At 47.5% G+C, this 10,762-nt stretch overlaps 1 pseudogene; it reads right to left on the minus strand.

Annotated features, from left to right (window-relative positions):
- Positions 1–631: 631 nt before the first annotated feature.
- On the minus strand, positions 632–752 carry LOC115032492 (small nucleolar RNA SNORA17; annotated as a pseudogene).
- Positions 753–10,762: the final 10,010 nt, after the last annotated feature.

The following is a 10,762-nucleotide window of genomic DNA, read 5'->3' on the forward strand; positions in this document are numbered from 1 at the left end:
CCTGAGTGCTGCAGCTGGAGAAGGGCAGGGACGGCTCCCCTGCTCTCCAGACCCCAAAGTTAGGGCTCCTACCTGCTACAGGTGGTGAGAGGTGAGGGAGAAGTGGGGTACCTCTCCCTCACCCATGCCACCTCTTGGGAGATGAGTGGTAGGGCCAGCTCTCCCACACTTATAAATTCCCGGTGTGCCAGTTCACCCACAACTCCCACAATGTGCAGCCCCGCTCTCTCCAGGACCAGCAATTCCATGATACCTGGGTGAACGGTGAGACCAGATCTGCACAGCCCTCAGGCATCAACCCTAGGTGAGCAGCAGCCAGACCCGTCTACTTGACCTTTAGTGGTAACAGACCCCTGCTGTTGCCAGTCATGACACCAGGTGACAGCCCAGGCCAGGACCCCACCATGGTCCAGGTGGCATTATTGGCTACTCACACCGGGCTGTTCCTCAGTACCCTTGAGTCCCCAGCTCTGCCTCTCTTCATTGTGCCCACATCCTTCTGCTTCTCTTTCTCCACCACTTACTTGCTCCTCATAGTTGCACCCAGGGGTTTCCGCGTGTCTGGGGTCATCCCAGGAGTGGTCTTGGGAGTGCTCTGCCCTGCTCATGCACTGTGGCACCAGGAAGGGGTCATCCTGGGTTACGAGTCACTCAGATGTTCCCAGTTCAGAACGCTGAGATCAGACACAGCCTTTTTCCTCTCTGCCACCTACTGCTGCACATGGAATACCTGCAGTGCCTCTAGGGACAGGGCAACACATACTCTTAAAGGCTGAGCCATCCTTCCAGCCCTTCCCCTTTCTTCTTGAACCTTGGGTCATAGCTCTTTTCAGTCTTTCATAGACTTGTATTCTAAAGACAATGATTAGAATTAATAAGCTTATCCATCCAGACTATAAATCTACATTGCTACCGGGAAAGAAAAATCTTTAAAATGTGTATTCATGAAATCCTGTGGATGTGCAGGTACTGCCTGGTTATCAGTTTAGCAGAAAGTCTAGTTTCCGAGTTAACCTGTGCTAGCATAGCACCTCGCTCTCTGTACACTCACGCTGGCCTCCGTCACAGCCCCACCAACCTCAGGAGTCAGTTCAGATGCCACAGCTCTATTCGGATCACGTATCTCGTGAGCTGGTTTGCGAGCCTTGTTTCTTAGGGAGTTCTGGAGCACCTAGGTTCCCACTCCTTCCTTGCCAGGGAAGTCAGTGGCCAAGGCTGAATCCCTTCAAAGCTGAGAGTCCAAACTCACTCCCGTTTGCCCTCCAAAGAGTCTTAACCTCATCATTCTTTTTAGAAATCTTGCCCAGAGCGAGCCTGATGTTTCAGGCCATCACCTGTCACCCAGCTGCATGTGGTCTTCTACGGCACCCAGCACGCCCCGTTACGCCAGTTGCTCTTCCTACAGTCCTGGGATCCTCTCTTTCCCTCTGATGGGCTTGCCTGACACTGCCACCTACATCATCAGTGTGCCCCAAAGGCACACCTTTGAGGCACACTGCCTAGAGGTTCCCTTTGCCTGCAGCAGGTTCCTGCCCTGCTGGGAGCACTTTTTTGCCCACTCACTGCTCCTTCCCTGCTTACCAAGCTCTTATATATTACTGTTTCTAACCCAGCTTTATATATTACTGTTTCTAACACAGCTTGTTTTCTTCCTTGAGCCTGCCTGCGTATAATCCTTGCCCACCTTGAATAATGCCTCTTTTGTGCTGGTCTGCAGGAATGAACATCCATTGATTTTAAGTAAAAGCTGCTCTCTCTACAAGACAATGGCTTCGATTGGATTGTTTATTCGTATGAGAAAACAGTCTCTCTTATTGTATCCTATTACATGCGGGTCGTTCATCCACTGAATCCATTTTTATTGAGCAGCTACTATATACAATCCAGGCACCATGTTAAGAGCTAAGAATGGAAAGGTGTTAGGGCATGGGTCTTACCCTCAGAGGCTTTGCAGTCTAATCAGAGAAGCCCTTCCTCAACATTGTGCAGACACTGCTGAATTTGAAGCATGAGCAGAATATGACTTCTCTGTGGATTTGTTTTCATTATTCAAAGGACTCTTTGACCACAGTCATGTAGCCAGAAAGGATCAGAACCGGGGATGCTGTTGGTCTTACCCTCCTCCTTGGCATCCAAGATGGCAGGGAAGGAGGGCAGGCATGGCAGCAAAGAAGATGAGAAGCTACGGAAATGGGTGGAGCTAACAACATGCGTGCAGGATGTCTACTGTCAGTGGTCAGCAGTGAACTCTCCAACAGAGACTCTGTGACTTAGACATGAATATTCTATTAGCAGAAACTGAACGCCAAGGGGGAGTCCAGAGGCCAAGGGGGAAATGGTCAGTTAATCCCCCAGTGTCATTAATAGTCTAGGCCAGAATGGTCCCTTTGATGTGCAGACCGAAACAGTTAACAAAGAGGATAGATCAAAGAAAGTCTTCACAAAAGACAAATCCAGCCATTTAAGAATGATTAACCCCTTGCTGGGCAGTGGTGGTGCATGCCTTTAATCCGAGCACTCAGAGGCAGAGGCAGGCCCGGTCTACAGGCCTGGCAGGGCTGTTCTAGGACAGGCAGGGCTACACAGAGAAACCCTGTCTCGGGAAAAAAAAGATTAGCCCCAAGTTTTAATGTTCTACGATTCACACAACTAGCGTCAACCATTCTCAAGTGAACAGTTCACTGGTCTCTATACATGGCAGTATTGATAGCTGTCATTACCCTCAAAAGTAAGCACTCGCACGTGCATGTGCACACACACACATACACAAACACACCCGGGCCCAATAAACAGCTCCTCCCTGGCCTTGGGAAACTGTTGGTCTTCTCTATGTATGGATTTTCTACTCTGGATATTTTGTGTGGAAGGTCTATGCGGTATGCATCCTTTATGCTTGGCTTCTTTCATTTAGCATAGTCCTTTGAAGGTTCTATGCTTTAGTAAGTGTCAACACTTCATTGCTTTCTATGCGTAATTAATACTCTGCTGTCTGTCTATACTGATTCCATTAATGGACTTTTGGTTGTTCTCTCCTTTGGGCTACTTGTACCTGTGGGACCAGGTATCAGTTTGTCTCTGCTTTTAGATCTGGATAAACTCGTTGGGATAGACCTACTGGGTCACGTGATAATTCAATGTCTAGCATTTTGAGAAACCAGCCACTTAATTGCTAACCAGAAAACTGTTTTAGACTGCCAATAATGAAAGAGAGAAGAACTTGGAGAAATCTGGATTCGGGAAGATAAGGACATATGCTGAAGATGAAGCCAGCTCTTCATGTTCTCACACATAAGTCAGCACGCATTTCCCAGCCTCTGATAGCTAGAGAACACCATGAAATCTCATGCCTTTCATCAGAATCAGAGATGTAGCATGCAAGGCCTGGCCCATGGAGACCATAATCAGGTACCCTCCTGCGCACTGGATGCAGACAGCCATAGTTGCCTAGAAACTAATGAGAGAGGGGCCACCAGGTCAAAGAAGCCTAGGCCCCTGGGTCACCAACAAGCAGAGACTCAGTCCTTGTTTTAGACTTAGAATAAACAATGAATTTTTCCTGCATGAATTCATGAGTCCGTGAGTCCTCCCTTTTGCAACGACAGCATTTCCACAGAGAGGACCACACCTTGCTCACCTACTGTATGAAGGCAACATGAAAGATCAAAGGCCAGAGGCCACCTAAGCTTGGGGTACCGAGGAATTTGAGCCCATGTTCTTTCTAAGTTACATGCCAAGGGAGGCCCAGAACTGGCCTTTGGCCAGTCTCAGCAGTCTGCCGGGCCAGCATCAGGGCCAGGATGACCCTGAGGTGCTCTTGGAATGGGAAGACAAGTGAGACTTTGTCTACTGTATCACTTCAATTAGGAAAATTGTGAGTTAAAAAAAAAAAGTGTCTGTGTGATAGAATGAATAGCTTTGAGTGAACCGAGACTCAGAAATCTGTCGCTGCTCTTCTGTTTTTATGCTTTGTGCTTTCTTTGATAATTTCCCATCTGTCTCCCTTAGCTTGGTAAGAAAGTTCCACTGGTAATGGAAAATTCCAAATGTGTGATGGGGTGATGGCCAGGGAAGGCAGCCCAGCAGCACAGAGGCGTGCCCATGGTGGGGACAGGTCCTGCCACAACCCTGGGCAAAGGCATGCCCATGGTGGGAAGAGGTCATGCCCCTGCCCAAGAACAAAGGCATGCCAATGGCAGGGACAGGTCCTGCTACAGTCCAGGACAGGAGTATGCTAACAGACAAATGGCATGCCAGGCTGATTCTCTGCCTGGCACTAGCATTTGGAAGAGGCCATTCTTTCTTGGGCAAAACTATCCCCAAAGCTTCAGTTATTCTTGGCATCCTCAGCCCCATCCATTCAATGGCACCAGAGCCTCGTCTTTATGACAAGCACACATTTCCAAACACCTATAGGCAGGGGTTGTCTCCTAACCCCTAGGCAGAGAGCCACTGCATGAAAGATAGAGAAAAACAGAAAACTTAGAAATGTAGAGAAAATGGACTGTAGTAAGGGGTGAGGGGAAAGGTGAAAGATGAAAGGTGAAAGGTGAGAGGTACTCTACTTTTTCACGGGGTTGTCCACCACCTGCAAAGGCTCCATCCCTCTTGGTGTTTGCTCAGTTTTTTTCTCCTTTCCCAGCAGGAATCAAAATCGAAGTTTTTCATTTCTTTACAAAATGTTCCCACCAGCCTCCACCTCGTACCTTATGCATTCTTGACGTTCTGTTGGCTCGTCACCAGCTCTCGTCCCCTCACATGATCTAGTACTTGTCTAATAGACACCTTACTTCCTTTTCAGAACAACGGATTGATAGGAACAGACAGGAATCCGAGGTTAGGAAGACTACATCCGCATAGGCTGGGGCCTGAAGGAGCTGGACCTGGAGCTGTAGCACCAGATGTCTGACTACAGACTGCTCTGTAGAGAGTTGGGAGAGAGGGGGATGGGGCAGCGGTAAGGCTCACGCTGATGCTTCAGCCAGACGGTGGGCTGGAGGAGAATTCCCAGCGCTTCTGGCAAAAGTCTATAAGGATTCAGCTTGAGGTGACTGCAGCCATCTTGAGTTGTAACTACCATGATGCATCTGTATCCCTCTAGTTTGTTTCTCCTGAAGTTTCACTGCAAACTACAACCAGTGGTTTCTGGCTTTTCAACTAGACCCTGATGCCAGGAATATGCCTGATGATAGATTAACACAAACTAGGTACATTACAGCTTAGAATGAGCTCACTTCTTCCTAAACAGTATATACTCACCTTCTTCTGGCACAACTCGTGGGGGTCCAACTAATCTTGCTGCCACTTAGGACCATGATTCTGTCTATACATCTGGTGACAAATGTCATCCTGCATTTCTGGATCATCCTGCCTCAATTTCTTCTGTTTCATGGTGCCTTGCCGCTGGTATTTACAAACTAAGCAAGGGTGTTCCAGAACAAAGTTCAGAAGTAGGAGGCTCTCGTGCTGGTGACACCATAGGAGATCTGAACCCTTGGGCAGTGACAGGGAGGATCTGATGAAGAGAGAGAGAGAGGAGTTGTCTGTCACTTTCTGCCTGTCAGTATTTGGAATGAGGTGCCAGGTGTGACTGTGGCCCCCAGTCTACACTATGGGCAGAAGAAACTCTAGCATCTAGAGGATTGACCAGGATGCTCACCAACACACACAACTCCCTCACTAAAAAGCCTTTTTCTCCATGGTGCAGACCAATGATGCATGCCGACTGCATTTACTGATGAATTCAATCAGGCAATCGGCTCAACTATCTCTCAATTACCATTTTCTCTTAATTATAATATGCAGCTTTCCCCCCTTCCCAGCACACATCTTAACATTTCTGAAATAGGCATGGGTCTTAAAATAGATGTGCATATTTATTGTGAAGTTTCACTTTTAGGTGGGGGAGGCGGCTATTGAATCCAGGGAGCGTCTCATAATCAGTGGGATATTAAAATTGAGGAAATAGGGTAATCACCGGAATTGATTTCCTGTTTGATGAAGTAGAGAGAAGATTCTCCTGGGCAGATGGAGACACCTGTGCTTACTATCGGTTTGGTTTCTCTGGAGAACTGTGCCCTATTCATGTTCAGAGTGTCTCACTAGAAAGGAGGGTAGGATATGGGTGATAAGGTCATGAATCTTGTGCTGGGGAGAGAAGAGACAGATTATCATGGCAGTGGAGAACCTGAACAAATGGCCTGAGGCTGCAGAGCCTCTCCTGGGAAGCTCTAAGAACTTAGCAGAACCTGGCCATGGAGGGCTGAGAAAAGAAGTTGTCATTCCCCACCCCCCCACCCCCTACCCCCCGCCACCCGGCAAATTCCACATGGTCTTTCTTCTCAGGACATCTCTCCAACCTCAGACTTGCAGCCATGGGGATGTCTGAACTCTCTGGGAAGTTCTCTTGGCCTGGCTTCCTTTTGAGGGTGGGCATCAGTGCTGTGGAGTGGGGAGCTGGTGAGGGACAGCTTTGACTAGGAGCCAAAGATGCTTGTTTGGGCACTGTTCCTCCCTAGCAGGGGAGAGAAAACTGACCCAATAGAGTGGATGGTGCTGCAGCTGCTGTCAGAGAAGTGGTAGCAGCTCCCTTTGTGGATCAGCCCTACCCCCAATTCAGAGCCTCAGAGAAGCCCCAAGGAGATCGATCAGCCAGCCTCTCTGATTTGTAATTTCACTTAATGCTATTAAGGGGGCAGTTTGGGCCATTTGCTGGGGAGGGCTGGAAAGGTTCCAGAATCTCTGCTAACAAATCGCAAACATTAATCGCATTCGTCTTCTGCTGTCTGCTGCTTCTAACTAGCCTGTTCCCATCTTGCTTCCCCTAGAGGAAGCTCCATGACCCTACTGCTCAGGCATATTCCCGTAAACTAAAACTGCCTTGGCTTCCTCACCGAGCCAATATTCCCAGAAAACGATGGAGCGTCTTGGTGGTCTCTCATACTGGGCAACAGGGGCTGTTGCTTCAAGGGAATCACAGAGTCTGTTGCACTTTGAAGAGGGCCAGGCCATCATGAATCTCTCCCCCTCTCCCTCCATAACAAAGCTTGAAAGAGCACAAACCTCACCCCTTTCCTCCAATACCCACCTTCAAGGGCAGGCTGGGGGAACCTGCAATCCTAACCTAGCAGACAGATGGTCCAGAGGCCAGACCTTTGGTGACCCTGCTGGACAGCACCTCTGATGGACAGTTCCTGCTCTCTAACTAGACAGCCCAGTCATCTGAATCTACAAGAGGCTAGCCTGGTCCGATCCCATGTGTCCACTCTTCTAGTATTTGAGCGTAGGCACCTCAGGTTAGAGCCGAAGAGAGTGTACCAGCTGCAGAATCACACAGGCAGTGCATTCCAGTTCCGCTCCTGCTCTGCTGGGTGATTTGGGGCACACAGCTGTGGATGATGCTTCCAGGTTCCGGGCTCCCTGGTTTCTAACAGGAAGAAAAGCCCCATGGTAATGTTCCGCATCCTGTTCCAAAGCCTGTGATTTAAGGCACATGTAAATGAGTGTTTCTACCCTTAAAAGAACAGGGGAAAAAAGGCACGGGGAAACTTCCGGGGACAATGGAATTCACAGACTTCTCTCTTTCCTTCCTGTGTATGACACAAGCTCAAGCAGGCTCTGAAAGGTGGGATCAGAAGGAATACTGGTTTGGAGCAGTGGGACTCAGGGATGGCAGGCATGGTGGCAAGGTCCCCAGTGCTGTTTGATATACTCAAACGGGTTGAACCGAAGATAGCAACCCAGAACCACTAACAGGTGCTGAAACTGCCAGATACAAGAATGGGCACTCCATGAAAAGCCTTCTCAAAGCAACCGATCAGCAAAGGAGTGGCCTAGCAAGTCAGAAACCAAACTTAATATCTGTTCTTCTTCAGTCCTAAACCAAAAAAGGGAGGTGGGGAGGTGGCTAGAGTGCCACCCCTACTCAGAGATTAAACTTCAATTCCTGGTCTCAGTCGGCTGTTCTAAGTTATCCCAACACACTCACTAGAAGTACTTCCAAGAAAGGCATTAAGAGAGCAACTTAGTAACAAGCTACTCACGGCTGGTGTCAATGGAGACCTCGGCAAAGCTTGGCTACCTCCTTCTCCAAGCCCAAATAACCAAGCACTACTCCTCTCCTTTGCCGGGTGGTGTCAGATGAGACCTAGCAGGCAGTCAGGACTTATACCAGGAGTCGGTGTTAACTAAACCTCACCAGTGTGGTAAGGGAGGTCAACCCTCACCCCGGCCAGCAGAGATAAGGAATTCTCTCTGGCTGTCAATGGAAGCTGAGCAGAGAGCCAGACTTCTATCTCATCCTGGGAGTGACAGTGCCCCTGTAGAAACTGTGTCAGCGAAAACCCTGTAAAGTACGTAAGTAAGGGAGCCTCTTATCATATGAAAAAGCTCAGGTTTAAATAAGTCACTTGTCATACAAAGAATCAGAAAAAATATTAAACCAAATTGGGGGCAGGGGGAAGGAGAGAAAATTGGCGGGTGCTGGTATTGAGATGATCCAGTTGCTAACGACTCAGCACAGATGCTAAAGCTGCCATGATAAAACCTTTCAGTAAGCAATTGTAAGCATGCCCGACTCCAGCCAGGAGACAAAGCCTCAGTGAAGAAACAGATGAAAAGGAAAAGAAGGATGTCTGATAACAATACAGCTCCCAAGAGAGAGAGAGAGAGAGAGAGAGAGAGAGAGAGAGAGAGAGAGAGAGAGAGAAAGAGAGAAGGAAAAGAAGGAAGAAGGAAGAAAAGAATTTGTGACTTGGAGATGAAATAACCAGAATAGCCACCTCTAAATAATGGAGAAAGTAAAATGGGGAGGTGGGGGATGGCAGAGCCTCGGAGGCTTGGGGGACTATGGCAAAGGGTCTAAATCTACGTCGCCAGAGTTCCCAAGAGCAAGGGAGAGCTGAGGAGCTGAAAAGCTGCCAGGAAAGTGATGGCCAGAGCCTCCAAACTGAACAAGACCCATAAATCAGAGCGAACTCCAACAGGACGGAGTGGGAAACCCCGTGCCAGGATACACCACAATTAAACCCCGGAAAAGCAAACCAGTCTCCAAAAGGTCCGGAGAAAATGACACTTCCCCCATGGGGAAAGCAACTGGATGACAGCTTACTCTGCAGCAGCAGCAGCAGCAGCCATGGAAGCTTGAGCTCTGTCAACCACTACCCTCTGCCTAGTGAAAATAGAAGCCAGAATGAGAGAGAGATTAGCACATCCCCAGTCAAAGGAAAACCAAGAGGAAAGTGGCTCCTGGGGCCTAAAAAGACGCTCAGTGATTAAAAACACATATTGTTCTTGCAGAAGACGCGAGTTCTGTCACCAGTAAGGCAAATTACTCATACATGTAAAAATAAATAAATATAAAGAAAATGCTGTAGGTTTGGGGTTGTTTGTTGTTTTGGTTGTTTCATGACTACAGAGGAGCAGCATATTAGCACAATAGGTGAAAGGGCGTGGCGTCATGCCTGACAGCTGAGTTTGATCATCAAGACCCACGCCGTGGACAGAACCAGTTCGGAGTGGGTTTGTCGTCTGACTGCCACACGGGCCTGGTGTTAACATACACAGGGTGCACATTCACTGGGAGAACAGCTGCCGGGAAGATTCACAACAGAAAGGAAGTGACAGAAAGGATCGTGGACCATCAAGAAGGAAAGAAAAAAAAAAGTAAAAATATGGGCAGACTCAATTTTCTCTTCTGGAGTTTTCTGAAGTATACTTGACTGTTGGAAGAAAAATTACAGCATGATCTAATGTGTTTTTTAAATGTTACTATAGCTGGAAGTATTTAAAAAACTGTATTTTAAATAGGAAAGATAAATAAAAATATAGTAATATTGTGTATAGTACATCCAAACTGATAAAATGATGGCTACCAGGAGACTGCAGTGAATTACGTGTAATACAATGCCAAACAGAAACCCACGGAAAGGTACACAGAAGGATAAAGGCCTGTGCCACCCGGCCAGAATGACATTCTTTTTTTTTTTTTTTTTTTTTTTGGTTTTTCGAGACAGGGTTTCTCTGTGTAGCCCTGGCTGTCCTGGCACTCACTTTGTAGGCCAGGCTGGCCTCGAACTCAGAAATCCGCCTGCCTCTGCCTCCCGAGTGCTGGGATTAAAGGCGTGCGCCACCACGCCCGGCTCAGAATGACATTCTTAAAAGAAGAAAAAGAAGAAGAAAGTTCAAGGAATCTATAAAAAGACATAAAAAAGGAAAGCAGAATTGAGGTTCAAGCCGAGCATGGTGGCGCACGCCTTTAATCCTAGCACTCGGGAGGCAGAGGCAGTCGGATTTCTGAGTTCGAGGCCAGCCTGGTCTACAGAGTGAGTTCCAGGACAGCCAGGGCTACACAGAGAAACCCTGTCTCGAAAAAACAAAAAAAAGAAAGAAAGGAAGGAAGGAAGAAAGAAAGGAAGAAAGAAGGAAAGAAAGAAAGAAAGAGAAAGAGAGAGAGAGAGAGAGGAGAGAGAGAGAGAGAAAGAAAGAAAGAAAGAAAGAAAGAAAGAAAGAAAGAAAGAAAGAAAGAAAGAATTGAGGGGAAAAGGGAACCCAAGTAGAAAATAAAGATTAAAATGGCAGATTTAAGCATTAACATATAATTAATTAATTAATTAATTAATTGTATCAAATACAAATGGTCTTTTAGGTACACTAATTAAAAGGCCAAGATTGAAACTGGGCATGGAGGCACTTTCTTGTCTGTAAAGCCAGCACTGAGGTGGAAGAAGCAGGGGATGGTTGTTAATGAGGCCAGCCTGAGCTATAT

This window comes from Mus caroli, unplaced genomic scaffold (genome assembly GCF_978045245.1).
Source record: "Mus caroli unplaced genomic scaffold, Mus_caroli_1 scaffold_1, whole genome shotgun sequence".
NCBI classification, from domain to species: domain Eukaryota; kingdom Metazoa; phylum Chordata; class Mammalia; order Rodentia; family Muridae; genus Mus; species Mus caroli.